We start from the raw sequence: 21898 nt of genomic DNA on the forward strand, positions 1-21898 counted from the left end.
TTTTCCTCAGGCGTTACATCATGCACCGCAGCTGTAGGTGTCTTGTTCATAATGTACACAACTGTATTTACAGCTTCAGCCCATAAATGATGAGGCATGTTCTTCTCATTCATCAATGCACGTGCAACCTCTGCAATGTGCCTGTTTTTCCTTTCTGCGACCCCATTCTGCTGTGGAGTATATCTGCATGTAAACTGCCTACGTATACCATGCATTCGCAGAAAATCTGAAAAATCATTGGAGAAGTACTCTCCCCCTCCATCTGACCTCAATGTCTTGATTTGCATATCTGTCTCCTTCTCAATCATGACTTTGAAGTCCTAAAAGTGACCAAACACTTCACTTTTGTTACGCATGAAGTAGACCCATACTTTCCTTGTATGGTCATCAATGAAAGAGACATAATACCTACAACCATGTATACTTGCAGTATCGGTTGGACCCCAAACATCTGTGTGCACCACCTCAAGTGGCTTTTTACATACATTGCGCTCATGTGGAAATGAGCCCTTTGACTGTTTTCCAAACTGGCATGTTGCACACACTTTATGCATACCATCCACCTTGAATTTGGGCAAACCTTTTACAATCTGTTTTGATTGCATGCTGTGCAATCTCTGCTCATTGACATGGCCAATCCGTTTGTGCCAAATGTCAACATCAGCCACAACACCTGTGCCCTGTGCAAATAATGCAGCTTTTACCTCAGGCATGTCTACATTCAGCGTAAACATTCTGCTCACACATTTTCCCTCTGTGATCAGCTTACAGCCATTCTGGAAATCTTCTACATAGCAGCCATTTGGATTGAAGCGAACCTGCAAACGCTGCTCAACCATTTGTCCAACAGAAACAAGATTCTTCGTAATGTTTGGGACATGAAGTACATCTGCTAAGTAATTTGATTTTCCACTCTTCATATTTAGAGGTATGTCCCCTACATGAGCAATGGGGTGAGCTGTGTCATCTCCTTTCTGCACATAGCCTGACACATCCGGTTTGCGCATATCTCTAAACCACTCTCCACGAGAGGTCATGTGATTAGAGGCACATGAATCCACATACCAAACATCATCTTGGGTGGAATTCTCTGCAGTCATTGTATTCATTACATGCTGCATAACAAACATGCGCTCGTTTTTGCTGTCATCTGCATCTCTGCTAGTAGATGCATAGTTGCCCTGTTCTCTCTTTCCACTTGCTTTTCCTTTTGGACAGTCACGTGACATGTGACCTCTTTCACCACAAGTCCAACATTCTCTACTATCTGCAGTATGTTGCTGTCTGCTTGATCCTGCACCACGACCAGCTCTTTGACTCCCCCTGCCTTGAGACTAGTGTCCCCTGCCACCTGTATTGTTTTGATTTGATTGACCTTCTTGAAATTGGTCCCTGCAACCACTTGGGCCTCGACCACGACCTCTACCTCTACCTCTGTTGGAGTTAGAATAGAAGGCATGTTCAGACCTATTTCTGCCACGAGAAGAAGACGTGTCAAGACCAAGGTTCTTCTCCTCAAGAATAAGCATAGAAATCAAATCTTAGAACACGGGGATGTCGTCTCTTGTATTCATGGAAGACTTGAAATGTACATACTCATCTCCTAGACCATCCAAGCATGCACGGACAATGTCATCGTCTTCCACTGAGACTTTAATAGATCCAAGAGCCTCAATGATACTCTTGATCTTCAAAGCATAATCATTGATGGAGAGGTTGTTCCTCTTAGCCTGATTTAGTTCCGACTTTAGTTGAAGCTTCCTGGCTTTAGTGTTCACCTCAAACACTCTGCCTAAGTTTTTCCATGCAATGGCGGGGGTTTCAGCATCCTGTAGGATAGCCCATCATGTCATCTGTGATGCTCATAGAAAGCCAATACATCACTTTGCTCTGGCCTTGTTGCCAGTCTCTCAAAGCTTTCCTTCGTTCTGCTGTAGCATTTGCCTTGGGAATCTCTGGTTCCTTTTCATTGTCTCCTTCTACATAGTCCCAATAACCTTTTCCTTTCAGGAAATTTGTTATTCTGAACTTCCATGCAGGGTAGTTATTTTTCTCAAGCTTCTCAGTGACAATCTGATTGAAACCGTCAGACATCTTGAAGCACTAAGACAAAATAGCTACAATCTGCAAAAACTTGCAAATCTGCTGAACCTGCTATCGTGGTACTTGTAACGCTTTCTACACTCAACGAGTGTCCACAATCAAGCGTACATACAACCACTGTACTTGTACAATAAATCTCTGTGTGCTGCACTTTGGAGACCTGTTCAGAAACTTGTACGAAGGATTGCGAACGAAGGGATTGTGATGCTCTTACTCTCTTAGCCTCTCTTGCCTGAACCAGGCTCTGATACCATGTAAAGAAAGAGGATGCAAGAGAGCTACACAAGACAAGCACAAAGCACACAGAGATCGAAAGCTTCTTCTTCTTCTCTAAGAAAAGAGAGTACAAAATGACTAAGTGCTAAAACTGAAAAGTAGCACATATGTACATGCGGTCACTAAGTGTGAACTCGCTAGAAGCGTACTCGGTTGGCACTATAAGTGTAGTCCAGCTGTAGAATCACTGGCAGAGATCCTCCGTGTCGGTCACCTAACGCGCCAGTGAGTAAATATCGTAAGCGGCCAAGACCCGTAGTGGATGCCAGCTCAAGATGTAGAGCTCGACATCTCAACAATTTTGTCAATAAACATTGCAAAACATTGAGGCCAAAAAATGTGAGTTTCCCACAAGGGGGATACAAGCGGAGTTACTCTTTGTCTAAGGTGGGGTCGAGATATGTGACTATGGCCATTCTTGCAAAAAAGTCTAAGTCTCTACGGAGAAGAGTGATGACATTATTCACTTCAAGTTGCAATTGGGTGGCCAATATGTTGTTTGTTATCTCTATTGACCATTTATGGATATGGGCCATAGCCCCATCCTGATAGGAAGTAAGGGCGCTAGAGGGCATCCTAGTTTGATTGATTGGGCTAGCTTGAAGGGGCTAGGAAGCAAGCCCTTAAATGAAGAAGTTTATAAAATAGAGGACACCCTAGCACATGATCATAACGTTTTTCCCATGTTTTTTTTGCTAATAGAGATGGGATTTTAAGATGCTGCTTGGCAAAGGTCTGTTGGTCTAAGACTAAGTAAAGTTGGGTTTAGATAGCGGCGACGAAAATCAAACTCTCTCTCAAACTCCTCCAACCTTCTGTTCACATGAGAGGAGAGCTTTTAACAAAATAAAAGAAGTCCGCAGAAGAGCAACCAATCAAATCCATCGCTTTGGTCAAGCTGAGGTGCTAGTGCGAGCAATTCTATGTTTGAGACTCATGCTCCAATAGAGAAACATACCAACCCTCGATTTAGAGACAAAAACCTGGAATGTTCTTGGAGCATCGCTTATGTTTCACTTTGCGCTTTGCTACCATTATGGGTCTTGACTCTTGAGTGTCTCTAAACAGCCTCAAACATTGAATTTCCTAAAATAGAGCATTGAGATGAAGTTTTAATAATATCAATCTCGGTATTATTTAATCTTCCTTTTCGTAATGGATCTAACACAATTTTCACATTTGAAAGTTGACCATACTTTCAAATTTCTATGCTACATATTGGCATATTTTCAAAGAAATGCATTAGTAGCTCGAGAGACTTGTTTTCTTTTCAAGGGAGACGCACTCAAGGCCCCGGATCCGAAACTCCCTAAGCAATCCAATGGTCATGATCAACCTAAGATCGTGAGGCCCTCTATCCCACCTCCCAAAAGGAGGTGTGAATTAGTGATGAGGGAGGGCGAGCCTCGTTTTCTTTTCAAGGAGCTCTGCATGAGCCTAGCCTATAATATAAGACGGGATTCCATACCTGACGGGTCGCAAAAAATGAAAATTGATCATAGGCAATCGTCGATTTGCAGGTTGGAGATGGAAGAGGTTGGCCCCCCCTCTCTCTCTCTCTCTCTCTTTCTCTGTGCGCAGGATTGTTCCTACGACGTTAAAACTCTCTCTCTCTCTCTCTCCACATCTCGTCGACAAACGTCGGCGTCTGACAACGCAGATACCTTTCTTTCTCCGGGGTCCGCAGACACGCACATGGCTCTTTTTTTTTTGGTATAGACCTAATGTAGCCTACTAGCCTCTATATGGAGCCAGCGGGCAGCGAGCAAGTGGAATACCAGTAGTGGGTGGTTGGTTTTGAAAAATCCTCTCTCTCTCTCTCTCTCTCTCTCTGCTTTACTGTAACTAGTAGGATGATGGGTTTTTCTCTCGCGCACTCTCCCTCCCTTCCGAACTCTCTCTCTCTCTCTCTCTCTCTCTCTCTCTCTCATGTGCATCAGGAGCAAGGTGCTGTAGAGGCGTGTAGTTGGATCATCATGGACATCACTGATGGTTAGTCTTTCAGGGTGTGGTACTACTTGAGGTAGCTAGCTCGATTTGGGATGGAGTTTCCTTTTGCGGTGGTTGGGGAGCATGTGAGAAATGGCCGTGGCCTTCTAAGCAAATTGATGAGGAGTCAATCTCCTTCTTTGAGTACAGTGTTCGCATTGGGTGGCGGATCCTTCTAAAGGAGCAACACCCTCCACATCCACAAGAAGATTTAGAAATTTTCTCATGTAGGAAAATGGAGTCTTTTTCAGTGTTTTTCATACAATGCACAACATCATGAGCTTTTGCTCGAGAGGCACCACATATAACCTAGCTAGGTACGATTGGGGGCCAGGGACCACCGGCCCCCCCACCGGGCCGGCGGTCCCCTACCCCCAATCATACCTAGCTAGGTATGCGGTGCCTCCCTGGCCGAAGCTCATGATGTTGAGGTAAGTCACAATGTGAGAATTATTGTGAGAATCTGTCCAACACTTTTTGTGATCGTCCATGCCAGTCGGGGCATTGGTCTCATGAGTGCATCTCTCTTGCTTTTCGGCTATAGTTTTGGTCGTGAATTTGAAGCCTTAGAGTTAGCCGGATATGTTACTTCATGTGGATGATTTGGTTTCCTTGTTGGTACTTGGGCTGGCCATGATTGGACATGTCAACGATGTACTACACAATAGGAGTCCCTATGCCATTGCTTTTGGATATGCCCATATGGACAACCGGTTTAGCAGGCGATATATTGTTTGCTTATTGGAGTTGGCATTCATATATGTTGGCTTTGTGATGTGGGAGGTGGTTGCATGGCTATTGCAATTTCTGGGGTCACACATTATTTGAGGATTCTCTTAGAGGTCCAATCTTCTTGCTCACATCTTTGGGTTATAAATGAGGCACTCTTGATGTGCTTTTATCCAATGTGTATCAGTTTGATCTCTATCTGTGGATACGATTTTTACCATGATTAGCTCCATTCCATTATGGATTGTGGAAGGCTCGTTGTGCTCACAGCTTTCCCCGACATCTACCACCTTGATAGCTATTTGGTCAGAGTTGTTGCACACTCTTTGCAACTAGTGGGATACATCAGCAGGCTCCTTCAGGGTAATAGAGCGGTGTTGATACTCTTTTCTTTGGCTATGGGTGTGGGCTTCCATACTTTTCAATATGGATTAGGGACACATCGCATGGCATTATGCACCCCTTTGATTATACATTAGCTATTACAATAGGTATTATGCAAGATTGGATCTCAAAAAAGTACTACTTTCTTGGTATCAATCAATAGAATCACTTCGGATCATAGACTTGCACTAAAACATCAGCTCTTTGACATGCACTTCAAAAAAGCCAAAATTTATCTCTTATTGAGCATTTTTATAATTATAATTATTTGCTTATTCTATAGTGTTATCTGCATATACTTGATCCAACAAATCTATTGAGTCAGCCAAAGGCAGAGTAAGACCTCTCAGCTGTGGCGTCTTGTGGTGCAAGAAGAGAGACACGACCTTAGCAAAAAACTGAAAGTAGGCAAGTAGGGGACGTCCTTGGCGAACTAAACAAGACATAGGACAACGCCATCCAATGTGGCCCTTGATCGTGACAGAGATGGAAGCAGTACGGTATAATGCAGATACACCTTTGATCCATTGCAAGGGAAAACCCATCCTTTGAATAGTGCCCTCCAAGAATCCCCAATCTTCTCTATGATGCCTTCTCAAAATCAAGAGGCATGAATGCTGTAGGTTGATTTGTCTCTGACGAGCCCACTCATAGAAAGTGAAGATGTTATCCAAAATATAGCGGTCCTGAACAGCGAAGCATGGATGAGATTGAGCATGAAGGGTTTCAAGTGCATACTGATCATGCGACTGAAGATCTTATACACAGAAGACATAAGGGTGATTGGTCTCCACTGTTGGAAGGATGATGTATCTTCGCCTTTCGGTATAAGAGAAATAAGTCCCGAACAATGGAAGGATGATGTATCTCCGTCTTTTGGTATAAGAGAAATAAGCCCCGAACAATGGAGGGATAATGTATCTCCGTCTTTCGGTATAAGAGAAGTAAGTTCCGAACACATAAAGACAGACATCTCTCTTGTGTCGAATATGTGTTGCAAACACGAAAGCATGAAGAGATTGAGAGTATCCCGGGATCGCTAAAAGAACCATCTAGTCAAACCATCTTCTCCGAGATAGCATGAGGAGGTCAACCGTTGCGTCATGCATCTCCTACATAGAGAAGGGGACTAGCCTCTGTAACCACGGGATGTACATGAGACCAAACCTCTTCTCTGGCACAAAGAATATCATCTGTAAGCGGACCAACAGTAAAAAAATGCTCAAAATAATATGAAGCTTTGTCAAGGACCTCATAAAGATCCGTGTGTAATCTGTTTGTAGAATCACGTAGGTCTAGAATTTCTCGAAAAGAAACTGAAGAAGTTTACCAAAATCTTCCATCCTTCGTTCAATGGAAGACCGTTCCTCTAAAGCAAAGAAAGGAATAACGCCGCTATATAGCCCGCGTTGCATCCGAGTGGTCCAAAAAAGGGAATTCAACCTAATGAGTTATACCAACTTATAGTACCTCGGCCGGGGGGCCGAAAACCTTATGAATAAAAGCAGAACCTACATTGCATAAACCCATGATGGTGTGGCAGGTTATGCGGACCACCGCAAATCGTGCCGCGATTTTTGCTAACACCTGTTGATGTGGCGTAATGTACGAACATCCCATGGGGCGCTAGCATTTGGCTACCAGATGCTTTTAAAACTTGCTTGCTTTTGGCCAAGGGCCTTTATAAGAATTTCCAGGGACTCCCTTCTGAAGGTTTGCTTGGGAGCACTGCGGAGAGAGTGGACCCTCAGACATTGTACTTGTTGAAGCATAATAATAAAGAGGGTCACCAGCCTTTGGGGCCAGTATTTCTAGGTGCGGAACTCCGCCATGCTCTCTCTCTCTCTCTCTCTCTCTCTCTCTCTCTCTCTCTGTGTTTTGTTCAGTTCTGCCAGTTTCTCTCGCGTTTACTAAATCTTTGGCTTGGAGTGTCCAAGTCTATTATAGTGGTATCAGAGCTTAGACGATTTTTCCTCTACTGAGAATCCGATCCCTTTACTTGCAAAACACATGGATTCAGTTGACGAATCCCGCTAGGAGGAAAGTGTGGCACTCGACCACTCTCGTGACGGCATTTTCCCATGGAGATTTCTTGGCGGTTGTGACACCCCAGACTGCTGCTACACTCATGGAGTTTTGTCTTTCAGTGGACATGGCAGCAGACATCTTCATCTTTTGCCTCACATCTTCGGCTTCATACGGTTTGTTTAGCATCAAGTGTTGAGAGGGGGTGTTAGACTTACACCACTCTGCTGCTTCACATGTCTAGGGCATACATGTACAGCTAGTGTGTCTCCGGGCTGGCCACCCTTTGCATATGCATTTAGACTGCATTGTCCGGTCTCCCATTTCTGGGCCGCCGGCTGCCCACCTTGTCCGATCGCCCTCATATATTTCCATATATCATATGTCTTGTTGGGTCGTGGGGGATTTTTCTAGGCATTGCCCTACCTCCCCTTGGGCACCTATTTATGGGGCCAAGGGGGTACCCACTTCCATCATCTAGTTGTTGTATTGGGTCTTGTGCTCATGGTAGTCATGGGGAGCTGATCGCTCCCTCTTCACCATATCTTGCGTTTGTGTCTACTCTCTCTCTCTCTCTCTCTCTCTCTCTCTCTCTCTCTCTTCCGTACACACGCACTCTCACAGGAGCCCTTGCTTTTATCCAACAATTTGACATTGCTTTTTCGGGAGGGTGCTACTCAAAGCACTCTAAGGTACAAAGGGCAGCGTCCTATCTCAAAGGGAATGCCCAAACTTGGTGGTCTACCCTACTGCTACGCAGGGAAGCACCAACGAAGTGGCTACGGCTCAAGCAAGTTTTCACTTCTTCATGGCTCACTAAGGAATACGAAGAAGATGTAATCACCACTTGGAATCATGGACAACCAAGGAAGACACACTGGATGTCTACTTAGTACTGTCAGAGATTTTGGGATACTTTTCTACCGGCCTCTTCTTTTACCTTCAAGCAACAGGTTGAGCGATTCTACTGTGGACTACGGTCTACCCAAGCAGATACGGAGTTATTGTCTATAGAAGAAGTTTGAGTCCATGCAACTGCTCACGGGACATGCCAAGCAAGGGTTTGCAATGCACACACGCACTCTTACTTACCCTACAGACATGCTTGTGGTGGTCTGGACCGGACAAGGACTGAACAACGGTAACAGGAATAAGGGTAGCAACATAAAAAGAAACCTTTGGGCCCTCGGTTGTCAGCAGAGCAGCGCGTTTGAGTACTAAAAAGAAGGCAAATGTTACTGATCTAGGGAACAAGGGCATGTACTTGCCAAGGTGCCCCAACAAAGCGTCCAATGATTAGGCAGAGGACAAGCCAGAGAGTTTCAGAGCAGCAGAGGAGCGAGCAAAGAAAGGAAAGACAAAAGTAGGATTGGTAGCGGATTTTGTGGGGACAGACCCAAAACAAATGGATGAAAGTACGGAGCTCTACAGAGCTTGGGGCAAAGTACGAGATCAAGAAGCCCTCATCTTCTTTGACGGAGGAACGAAGGCCAACTTCATCTCGTTTGAATTGGCAGCTCGACTTGGAATTACGCCAAAGAAAATGGGACCACCAGCCGAGGCTGTTCCAGTGGCACCAAGACGGGATGTTGCCATTACACCTGTCATAGGCAAACTTCGGTTGCCTTGTCAGGGGTATCTAGGGCACGAGGACTTCTACATCATGCCTTTGGAAGGGTGTGACGTTCTTTTTGGAATCCCCTGGTTCCACAAGAACGACGTTGTGGTCGACTACAGCGCGAGAAAAGCAACCTTGAAGAATGAGAAGGGTGGAAATTTAGTTCTTGATGTAAAATTAAGGGGCGAGTCCGTCCCACTTGTATCGGCTTCGACCATTGCGAAATTAATGAAATCAAGTCTATTTGTTTACTCTACTTGAGTGAGCTAGATGACAATTAAACATTAAATTTGCTTGACCTTGAGAAGGAACGACAAGATTTTCTGCAAGCTCAAGCTGATTCACTTTGTGAAGGCTTACCGAGAGTCACCTCCTCAGCGCCCTGAAGATCACACCATTGATTTGATTGCCGACGGCACACCATCGAACCGGCAATCAAATCAATGGTGTGATCTTCAGGGCGCTGAGGAGGTGACTCTCGGTAAGCCTTCACAAAGTGAATCAGCTTGAGCCTCCTTACCGAGTAAGCAGAGCCCAAAATGAGGAAATTAAGAACCAAGTGAAAGAGCTTCTAGAGAAGGGTCTAATTCAGTCCAGTACATCACTTTACTGTTTGCCAATGTTCTTGATATTAAAGAAAGATGGATCGTGGAGAATGTGCATTGACTACATAGCTCTCAACAAAATCACCATCAAGAACAGGTTTCCAATACCCAGGATGGATGATATATTAGACAAGCTACAAGGTTCTACATGTTTTAGCAGAATCGACCTAAAAAGTGGCTATGATCAGATTAGGATCGCTTTTGGAGATGTATACAAGACCGCTGTCACATCCTTTGGATTGTATGAGTATTTGATGATGCCTTTCGGTCTCACGAATTCTTGCAACGTTCAATTGGATGATGGGTAGGATTTTTAGAAAGTACCGGTCATTTGTAGACACCTTTTTCGACGACATGATCGTACTCTTCAAGAGTGAGGCAGAGCACAGACACCATCTGTTGCGGGTTTTTGAGGCACTACGGCAAAGAAGAGCGAGTTTTTCTTACCAGTGATACACTTTTTGTCTCTGCAGAGGGTGTAAAAATGGGACCCGACCAAAGTTGAAATGATTTGAGATTGGCCATATTTGAAGAATGTACATGAAGTTCAAAGCTTTTTGGGCTTATGCTCGTACTATTGGCGGTTCATTTGAAAGTTTGCAGAGATTGCCTCTCCGTTACATGTTCAGAAAGGGGTTCCTTTTTCTTGGAGACCATCAGAGATTGCAACCTTCAAGACTCTCGAAGAGAAGTTGACAAGTGGTACAATGTTGGTATTACCAGATTTGCAAAAGCAATTTGAGGTTTACTGTGATGCCTGTGGTCGTAGTTTGGGAGGGGTCTTAATGCAGGTGGACCATGTTGAAGCTTATGAGAGTAGAATGTTCTCACGACCAGAGCGGGTTGCACAGATCTACAAGAAGGAGCTTTTGGTAGTCATCCATGCTCTTACTCAGTGGCACCATTTTCTACTCGGAGCCGATTTTACAGTATTCACCGATCACCAAAGTTTGCGATACTTCTTGTCCGAGAAACAACTTCCAGACAAATAGATGAGATGGGTAATATTTTGTCGCACTCACTTTCAGATCGTCCATGTTAAGGGAAAAAAGAACTTGGTGGCAGATATGTTGTCTTGCAAGCCACATATTTTGGCTATTTCGGTGATTCACCATCAGAACTTCGAGGATACGGTTGCCCAGTAGGCCACAAATCTAGATTTTGCGGACATCTTTGACGGGTTACATAGTGAGGAGACAGTAGTCAAAGGTGCAGCGGAAAAGGGTGAATCTGGGTGATGCACTTGTGCGCAACCGCGAGCAAACCACCTCTTTGTACCGAGCAGCCAATAGATCTCTTATCTATCGCGATAGATCTCCTCACCGTCAAGGTCCTTATGCATACTGCCCATTGAACGAGCACGGGAACTCGCCACGCAAGGTGCAACACCGAGAGGGTGTGTGCACTGCAAGAGAGGGAGCGCTAGGTAGAGAGAGATTGCAATGGAAAAATGCAAGTGGAGGTGAGATCGATGTGGAGAGAGAACGCTAGAGAGAGGAGAGTCGCCGGCACACCAAAACGCTAGCAAGCAGAAGCGCTAGAGAGAGAGAGAGAGAGAGAGAGAGAGAGAGAGAGAGAGAGAGAGAGAGAGTGGCCCAAACGCTTTTATCTCTGCACTCAATAACATGCCAAAAGTACGAGAGGGGGGGGGGGGGGGGGGGGGGGCTGCCTATATAGGCAAACTCCTAGTTTGTCCTACTTCAGCCAGAACCCCACGACCCTCGTAAAATGACCTAAAATGCTAATAAATATGTAAAGTCACTTTTAGTGACTTGGACACATATTTAGTAGATGAACTGCAGAAGACTCGAGACTCTAACCTCGAGAAACCCTAGGAATGGGGGTCCCGTCTCATGCCAGCCTACCGAGTGAGCATCACAATGAATTGCACCGCTGTGAACAGGTACGTCTACCACAAGTACGGCCACGCACAACCACAAAACAACCCTCACTCCCTAATCTGCTCCTTGGAGATATTGAAGCTACCATTGGATAGGAAATTGGACTCTAACACCTCCTCTTAGCTCTTAGACGGGAAACGAGTTCAAGGGAGTTGGCATGAGAGAATAATGTCGCCTATGGAAGAGGTTTGGTGAAGATGTCAGCAGGGTTATCCGAAGTTGGGATGTACTCTAGTTGGATAGAGCCATCCTGGGTCTTCTCATGAACAAAATGGTACCGTTTCTCTCTATGCTTGGTCTGGGCATGGGAGCCGAGCTTCTCGCAATGGCTATACAACTCTGGTTGTTAGAGTACAATAATGGTTGTCTGCTAGGGAAAGCCCATCTTCAAAAGTAACCTACGAATCCACACTTACTTACATGTAGCATTGCAAACAGCACGGTACTCTGCCTTTGCGATGACAAGGCAACTGTTGGCTGTTTACCTTGGAGGTATGCATACCCCCTTTGCCGTCAGGAATGAGCTCCATGGATCCCTCGATGTGAATAGGAATCTTAGATTTGTCGCCAATGAAGATGGTACCACAACGTCGTCGCATGTTGGACAAAAGATCCTTCGAAGGTGTCATGTGCCGTGAAGCACCACTATCAAGAATCCAATCACGATCATCTCGACCTGCAGGAGTTAACTCGACCCCCGATGTCCCCGGAGAGTCCTTTGTGGGGAGAATCTCCAAATGAACAAAGGCCGGTGACTGCACAACTGCCGCCGATGAAGCTGAAGCCTCTCCAAGCCACTTTGGACACTTCCTCCAATAATGTCTCTTCTCACCACAATGATTGCAATGCCGTTCACCCTTCAAGTCTTCCTGCTTGGCATCACTCTTCTTGTCCTTGGTGTTGTTTCTTTTCTTCTTACCCTTCTGTTTCTTGTTGTTGTTGGAAGAACCAGGCAAGGCTTCGGAGCCTGGCTTCTTCCCTGTATTGAGCAGCTCCTCCTAGTCCTGTACCATTGGAACAATCTCGTCCCAAGAGATAGTATTCAGTCGGCCACTCGTAATCAAGGAAGAATAGAAGTTGGAGTACCGAGGAGGTAATTGGGCTAAAAGCTGGATGGCCATATCCTTTGAATTGATAAGCTTTCCCATATGAAGTATCTCTTGTTGAAGCTCCTGCATCTTGTTGATGTGATCTCGCATGGAAGAGATCTTTGCATCCAAGGTCCTTAACTGCACCTCCAAGGCTATCCGCTTCATTGGAGAAACTCGATCATAAAGAGAAGAAAGCCGATCCCAAATCAACTTCGCGTCTTTCATCAAACGAATGTGGCCAATCACCGATGGTGTACTGTCGAGGATAATGAAAGACCGGGTTCGAGCATTGACACACTCCCATAACTACACTCCCGCCGAGTCCTTCGGCTTTTGAAAGTTGCTCAAGACAAAACCTCCAAGCTCATAAGAGTCAAAGACCGCCATCATGGTAGCTTTCCAAATGGCATAGTTGTCTCCATTCAATTGCTGATCCGAGGGAAAGGTAGGAGTGTAGGTATCTTGATTGGTTGATCACCTACGTCAGAATAGAACTGGAACCAATCTCCCCATTCCTCGTTGGAGGTGGTGACTGGTCTCACCGCCACCGATCTCATCCTCATGATGTACTTCGTCACCACGGGCTGAATTGTTGGACATGTCGTGGCTCTGATACCATGTCAAAGGTGCAATGGAAAAGGGTGAATCGGGTGATGAACTTGTTTGCAACCGCGAGGAAACCACTTCTCCGTACCGGGCAACCAATAGATCTCGTATCCATCGCGATGGACCTTCTTGCCGTCAATTTTCTAGTGTGTACTGCCCATCGAATGGGCATGGGAACTCGCCGCACACAATGCAACACGGAGAGGGTGTGCACACCGCAAGAGAGGGAGCGCTGGTAGAGAGAGAGAGGTTGCATGGAAAACCGCCAGTGGAGGTGAGATCGATGTGGAGAGAGAAAACACTAGAGAGAGGAGAGCTGCTGGCACACCAAAACGCTAGCAAACAGAAACGCTAGAGAGAGAGAGAGAGAGAGAGAGAGAGAGAGAGAGAGAGAGAGAGAGAGAGATCTCTGCACTCAATAACATGCCAAAAGTACAAGCGAGTTTGCCCTACCTCAGCCAGAACCCCACGACCTTGGTAAAATGACCTAAAATGCTAATAAATGTGTAACTCCCTAAAAGTGACCTAGGACACATATAGTAGCAGAACTGCAGAAGAGTCGAGACTTTGACCCCGGGAAACCCTAGGAACGGGGGTCCCGCCTCATGCCAGCCTACCGGGTGAGCATCACAGTGAAGTCCACCGTCGTGAACAGGTACGTCTACCTCAAGTACGGCCGGGCATAGCCACAAAACAGCCCTCACTCCCTAATCTGCTCCTGGGAGATACTGGAGCTAGCACAGGTTAGGAAATTGAATTCTAACAACAATTGCACGCTATTCTCTAAAGGAAGGCTATTTGATGCGAAAAACAATGTTGTGTGTTACTCGGGGGTTGGGGAACAAGGTTTTGAGAGAGTGCCAATGTCCACCTTTTCCGGGCCATCGTGGCATAGACACAACTTTGAAAGGTGTGGAGAAATATTTCAATTGGTTGAGGCTCAAAAAGGATGTGGACGAGTTTGTTTGCAGTTGCTTAGTATGCCAAAAGGTTAAGTTTGACAAGCATAAGGCATCGGGTCTACTAAAACCTCTACCTATTCCTACTGGGAGAGTGTAGCAATGGACTTCATCTTTGATCTTCGCAAGACTCTTAAGTGGGCACGATTGTTAGATTTACACCACTCTGCTGCTTCACACACGTCTATGGCACTTCCTTGTACGGCTAGTATCTCCGGGCTGGCCATCCATAGCATAGGTTGTACCTTGTCCGACCGTCCGAGTTTGGGGCTGGCCGCCCACTTGAGTTGGGTGTCCACCTTGGGCACTCATATATATGGGGCCAGGGGGGTACACATTTCATTATCATTTGATCATTGTACTGGTCTCTTGTTCTGGTAGTCATGGGGGGTTGATCGCCCCCTCTTCACCATATCAGCGTTTTGGTGTTGTCTACTCTCTCTCTCTCTCTCTCTCTTTCTTTCTTCTGCACACGCGCACTCTCACATGGTATCAGCAGGTTTAGGCTCTTCATGTCTTGCACATTACCCGCATCAGGTTCCTCTCCACAAGGATCAGATCTGCGAGCGTTTTTTGCAATAACCAGCAGATCAGTCAGCGATCTCCTTCTGCAAGGCCAAGTGCTAGCTTTCTGCAAGTTTTCGTCGCGGTAAAAGTGCAAAGTTGCCTAGCGTTTTTCAGCACCATCATCATTTTTGGTTCAGGCTGTGTTTTTTGGCCCTGCTTACTGCGATCTGTTGCTCTGTCTCTTGGTGCCCCCTCCCTGTAGAAAAACGCACCAACCAGCATCAGATCAGCCTTGAAAAATAGCCTTGCATTTTTCAAGGCGAGATCTGCGTTTTTCTGGCAGCCTTGTGTTTTTGCCTTGCTGCTGCATTTTCAGCAAAACGCCTAGCATTGGCATCAAAGGGAGTCTCCAAATCTTGCCTTCCACACTGGGTTGGCATCCGGTGCCTTGCCGGTCCCGTGTCCTCTCCGTCTTCATCAGATTTCAGCCATTAACCCTTGCTGTTTTCTGTGTTTTCAGCCCATCAAGGGCAGTGACATTGATTCCCCGCCCTCCCTACACCCTCTGCACCGCTCCGGACCATGCCAAGAGCGTACGAGCACGCTAAAAGTCACTGGACAGCAGCGTTTTCATCACCTCACAGTTGTGTTTTTGGGTGGATAGCAGCCTCTTGGCTTGTGTTTTTTCACAGAGGATGAAGTTACCTCCTGACAGGACACCATCCAATGGTGGTCCATGTGGTCTCTCTGTAACTGCTACAGTACACGGTATCTTCGACATCGCCTTGATCATCTACGACGAGTGTACGATCCTTGGGAGATCCATTCATTCCAACCATCATTCGGCGGTTGCGCACTCCAGAGGGGGTGGTGACTTGTGGTTTGCTATGGACACACCTATGCACTCATCAGAGGAGTTCACAGGAGATATGGCCATGCTCATGACATATGGGATTTCGACATTCCCAGAGAAGACACCACCATCTTGGGTGGACAGACACTTACCGCTTGACCCTGACACGTCAGATCACTTGCTTACACAGGAGCATCTACATGGACTTAGGGAGAGGATTTTGGATCTCTTCTTGGACAAGTTCATTGCTTGGATCTACAGGCTAGAGTGGGACTTCAGTGCCTTGGACTCTTTTGTAGAGTTTACCCGCGAGATGCGGGAGATCAGGCATCACGCGACTACATCCAGAGTCACCCGGAGCTTTGCTGGGATGGTAGTGCAGTTGCTCTTCTATACTCCTGATCATTTGGATTGCTATCTTCAGAGTTGCTTACACTCACCCTCGATAACCTTACAACAGACTTACCCCTCGACCTGGGCAGTAGGCCACTCCCAACTCATTCACATTGAGAGCCACACCGAGATGCGGTTTGGTGGCATTGTTGGCGCGGATTCAATTTTGGTTGGCACCGGAGGATTGGAGGCACAGGAGATACAGGCAAGACAGAGCAGACAGATTGGTCTGGCCTTTCCTCTTCTCAGAGATTATTCACAATGCAGGCTGCTCAGTCTGGCTTCCCTTCTTCACAGAGGATGATTATGGTGCAGACAACTTGGTCTGACCACACCTCTTCTTAGAGGCCCTTCATTGTACAGACTGTTGAGTTTGGCTTTCCCCTCATCTTGGATTACCTTACCTACTGACAGGACACCATCCGGTGGTGGTCCGTGCGGTCTCCCGGTGACTGTTGCAACTTACGGTAGCTTCTATACTGCAGACTGTTTAGTCTGGCTTTCCTTGATTCGGAGGACGTCTATAGTGCAGATTGCTACATCTAGCCTTCCTAGAGTTTTACGTAGCTTAGCCAGGTGGCCACACTGGGTTGCAAGTTTATGCATTGACAGGCTTCCAATCATTCTCATGACGGTTCCTGGGCTTACCCATTTTCTCCATACGGTTTGACTATAGACACTATAGATCCTATTGGGTAGGACACTTGCAGGTCTATTGGCACTTGTTTTACGACAAGGAGTTGTTTTCACACTCAGTTCGGGACCTTCATGCAATATCTTCACCTTGTATCGGCGGAGTACAGCAGTTTGCTACACTGCTCGTGACGGCACTTTACCATGGAGGTCTCTCGGATGTTGGGACACCCTAAACTGCTGCTACACTTGCGGAGCTCGTCGGAATATTGTCTTTCAGTGGACATGGCAGCAGACATCTTCATCTCTGCTGCTTCACACACGTCTAGGGCACTTCCTTGTACGGCTAGTGTCTCTGGGTTGACCACCCATAGCATAGGTTGTACCTTGTCCGGAAGTCCGAGTTTGGGACCTGCCTCCCACTTGAGTTGGCCGCCCACCTTGGGCACTCATATATATGGGGCCAAGGGGGTACATATTTCATTATCATATGATCATTGCTGGTCTCTTGTTCTGGTAGTCAAGGGGGGTTGATGGCCCCCTCTTCACCATATTAGCATTTTGGTGTTGTCTTTTCTCTCTCTCTCTCTCTCTCTCTCTCTCTCTCTCTCTCTCTCTCTTCTTTAGAGCCAAGGCCTCCGTACCACACGCGATTACCCGAGCGGAACTAGCTGCCCCTCCGATAGAAATTGAAGCTCTTACTAGATCAGTGTCCTTTATACATGGTTTGTGGGATACAAATAATTGCCGATATACTAGACTGGCCCTCGAATCCTCTCGACAATTAGCAATGAAAGGGGATACATCATGCTGGTATGCGCAACTGTCCTCGTGGTTTCAGAGACACGGGTTCAGTATGGAAAGATTACCCCCCTTCCAATACTCTCTTGAGGCTCCATCACTGGCAATTACACGAACAGAGATTAATAAAATCATCCGTCAGGATCTTATACAGTTGGATACTAAGAGGACATGGGTAGACCCTACACAAGAATTGGGCACGAAGATGGCCGACACAAAGAAAACTTCCTACAACTATCTGAAGATGGATTTGTGATTCGCCCGAGCTACATGGATACCCACCTGTCTCATGGTTTGAGATGTGCTATTGGTCAGATTCGTACATCCTCACACCAGCTGGAAATTGAATTTGGCAGATTTAGGGGAATCCCACCTGAGAGCAGAATATGTAAGTTATGCGGAATGGAGCCGGAGACAGAATTACACTACATATGCCATTGCACCGTATACTATGAGATACGTGGGCGTTTCCATTGCCTATTTAAAGAAGGCTTTGGACCTCTAGAAAGAGTCATGCAATACCAAGATCAAAGATGCTTAGGCTTGTACCTACTAGAACTACATCGGCACATGGATAATCTAATGAGAAGACAAAGAGCACTACAGCCTGAGAGGCAGATCACAGATTTCTTCGGATCGAGAGAAGCAGGAGTGGAAGGAGAAGCAAGAGGTCAACAGCCAGCACAAAGGAGTACCCACATTCATACCAAAGGCACCCTCATTGACAGGGCAATTGAGACGACCACGACCGAGATGCAGAAGCACACTTCACCGGAGGAGACTACAACAAAGGATTAGAAGCATTCTAGCCAGACATCCAGAATGCTCCTAAGAAGTTTATTTAATACTTTGTATTTAGTTTTTCACATTTATTTTCACACTTTCACACTTTTCACACTTAGTACTTTAGTACTAAGGTACCCAGACATTGTAATAGACATTTTCAAGCAAACAATTGGTATCCCTATGGGTACCAATTGTGCTGTTTTTCTTGCTAATTTCTATCTTTTTACTTATGAGTTTGATTTTATGGAGCGTCTTGTCCTTGCTAACACTTGCCCAATATTTTTGCACAAGTTATGCAATGTAAGACGCTTTGTAGATGATCTTTTTGTCCCTGATGTTCCTTCTTTTCAAGATTTTATGTACTTGAATTCGAGTTCTGTAGGCGGAGGGATTTATCCCAAGGAGTTTTGTGAACTTAACTGTACCACAAATAGTGATTGTTGTGCCTTTTTAGACCTTAAGATTTTTCAGACTCCCTTGGGATTAGAAGTAGATATCTATGATAAGCGCCTTGAACCAGAATATGCAAATCTAAAAATCATCCGCATGCCTCACATTTCTTCGAATATTTCTCTTTTAGCTAAGTACGGTGTCATTTGCTCTCAACTATTTAGATTTTCTCGTCTTTGTTCTAGTAAATCTACTTTTGTTGTTCAATCTTGCCATCTTATTTCTTTACTAGTTGAAAAAGGATACTCATTCAAAAGAATCATGAAAAAAGTTCGTTCATTTTTGCATCGTAGTAAGTTTATTTTTAGTGTTTCTTCCTTTGGAATGTTCAAGATAATCAGTAGTAAATTCAATAGAAGTGGGGAGCTAAAAAGCCGACTTATTGTTTGACTTAATAACACCTTATGTTGTTGTTTTGATCTTTAGCGTTTCTAGTATTTTCACTATAGCTTGACAATTGCTAGCCTTTATCATGGCTGAGTATGCCCATCACCTCCGGAGGGTGATAGAAACTCAGCTCGTTGGTTTTGTAGAGTACGTTTAAAGCATGAATGACCTCTATATAAACCCGCACCTACTCTTGGGCACTGACGACGTGAGTAGGGATGTCATAGCTGTTGTCCAAGCTATGCATGATAAAGGTGATAATCTTATTCTTCCTGTTTGGACAAGCAGTGAAGTTGAGATCACATATTGTCAAGTTTGGTTCTTTGCTCTTCGTAGGTTTGTAGTAGTATTCATTTTTCGATTTCATATTTAGCTTACTTGAGGACTTAAGAATGTGTTCCGTTATAGGTTGTTGTGTGAAGTTTGATTTCGAGGATTAAGTTTTTAAGATGTCTTATCCTTTTTTTTTTTTTTTTTTGCTTAAAGTTGAGTACTTGTTTTAAGCCAAGTAAGTTGCGTCAACTTATTTTACACATACCTTTTTTGAAAACATTTTTAAGTTAATAATGTTTTGTTTTATCTAGTTTTGTTTCGAAGCAATCAAAGTGATTTAGTTAGTTAGTTTGTTTGTTTTTGTTTTTCTTTTCTTTTCGTGTGTCCCTTGCTTTTATAGTTTTATGAGTGCTTTATTCCCTCTTATAATTCGTGAGTTCAGACTATTCTGAACTTATGAAGGTATATTGTAATAGATTCACCACTTTTGTATCAGTTTGGTCTCATAGGTCATTCTGGCCTTTTGAAGACGTTAATATAACATTTCATTTCATTTCATTCTCTCTCTCTCTCTCTCTCTCTCTCTCTCTCTCTCTCTCTCTCTCTCTCTCACGCTTCCGCACGCATGCACTCTCACAACGATGGAATTTAGATGGTCATCGATTGATTCAACAAGCAGGCTCACTTCATTCCGGTAAAGAAGACTGCTAAAGCCGATCGTTTGGCTAAGTTGTTTGTCTCGCAGATTTTTCAACTACATGGTATGCCCGAGTTTATAGTTTCAGACAGAGATTCCCACTTTATGAGCTTGTTTTGGAGGGTAATCTGGGAGAAGATTGGCACACAGATACAATTCTCGTCCTCATTTTACCCACAAACAGATGGGCAATCAAGCGAGCCAATTTAGTGGTTTTGGACTTGTTAAAGTCGTACATCTGTGATCAGAAGACTTAATGGGAGAAGTATTTGCCCTTGGTGGAGTTTGCCTACAACAACATGGCTCATACGTCTACGAGGAAGGCACCATTTGAGATTATCGAGGGTGTCAAGAAGGTTCCACCTATTCTAAGCACACAAAATATAAGATTTTTGAAGCAGATCAGTATACGGAGGATCTTGACACTTCTTTTGCCAAGCCTGAGAGGCTTTGGAGAAGTCTCACGCACGACATAAGAAGGCAGTAGGCAAGCATCGACGTGATTTGCAGCTGAAGGAAGATGATTGGGTGCTCTTGCGGTTTGACAAGGCACGCCTACGGAAACGAGGAGTGGCTTTTTCCAAAGTTGAGAATGCGATACTATGGCCCTTTCCAAATTCAAGAGAAGATCAATGATGTATCCTTCAGGCTGAAGTTACCAGATATTTAGAAGATTCACAATGCATTTCATGTAAGTCTATTGTGACCTTTAAAAGGTGAAGTGCCAGTGGACAGGGAGCCAGAGGAGCAGCCCGAAGTGGAAGAGATAGAGGAGATTCTCATTCCAGAATAGGTCCTGGCTCACAAGGAAAGGAAGGTGAAAGGTAAGCTTAGACGCCGATATTTAGTCAAGTTTTGGAACTATCCGGCTTTGGATGCCAAGTGGATGGAGGAGGAGGACCCAACCGATACAAAGAGGGAGGGAGGGAGGGAGGGAAGGGGGGGGGGGGGGATTTCGGATAGATGAAGTAGGGGCATAGGTGCACATCACACCAACTAGGGCGTCATCAATCTCTAGGGTAACCACATTGCTCTACCATGTACTAAAGTACCATGGTCACACACACAATGGCGCCAACGAGATCCCACAGAAATGCATACACCACTACAAGAATACTGTTGTCCAATCGCATTTTCCCAAAATGTATGAGAATCCTAAGGTAACAACTTGCCACATCTATGATAGCTATCTATTCTTAACTTGTGCTCTTGCATAAGAATTATATCCACATCTTGATCTACATGCGAGCGCAAATCTCTACGAAGAAAATTGTGTCTAGGACCACTAATGCTAGTGTAATGCAAGCCATTGACATCCAAGTGACAATATGTAAATCCATGTGTCAACCAATGATGAATCTGAAACCTCAAAAGCATATTTCAACCGTGTCAATGGCTACATGATTGAAGATCAATGCCGAACTCTGTGATCCCTGGCCAAATCCGTGGAACAAGAGCTAATGGAAGCGCATCCTCATTTATGTCACATGTGGTAGTGGTCGGAGGAGCTGTCCTGGAGAAAAGGAGTGAGCAATTGTAAATCAAGAACCAAAGTAGTTAGAAGAGCATCCCAATGTGAAGACTATTGGCGACTCCAACCAAACTCACATGGTGCGGGGTCGTATGGTCCACAGAGCAAGAACCAGTGGTAAACAACAATCCTCTGTATGTAGCCACTGTATGGCTCTCACGCTCTATGCCAGTTTATCTATATGCATATATGGAATGCAGCTTGCCCAAGTTTGGATAGCGTGCAAGGTGTGGCGAATAAGAAAATCCATAACTGAAACCTCTGTCCCCATTCTAGGAAAGATAGGGAGGAGGAGAGCATG

At 45.1% G+C, this 21898-nt stretch overlaps 1 protein-coding gene across 6 annotated transcripts in view; it reads left to right on the forward strand.

Moving 5' to 3' along the window:
* Positions 1-3777: 3777 nt before the first annotated feature.
* Positions 3778-21898, forward strand: part of LOC147461166 (putative sulfur deprivation response regulator) — a 147221-nt gene continuing 129100 nt past the window's right edge. For 5 of the 6 annotated variants that reach the window (XR_015187570.1, XR_015187571.1, XR_015187572.1 and 2 more), the window contains exon 1: positions 3778-3915. The gene's annotated coding sequence lies outside the window, so the exon portion shown is untranslated. Of the gene's footprint in view, positions 3916-4110; positions 4170-21898 lie in introns of those variants that run through there. The other variant, XM_086508793.1, reaches the window with a different exon arrangement.

The sequence above is a fragment of the Adiantum capillus-veneris genome, chromosome 3 (genome assembly GCF_014529385.1).
Source record: "Adiantum capillus-veneris isolate H3 chromosome 3, ASM1452938v2, whole genome shotgun sequence".
Classification (NCBI taxonomy): Eukaryota; Viridiplantae; Streptophyta; class Polypodiopsida; order Polypodiales; family Pteridaceae; genus Adiantum; species Adiantum capillus-veneris.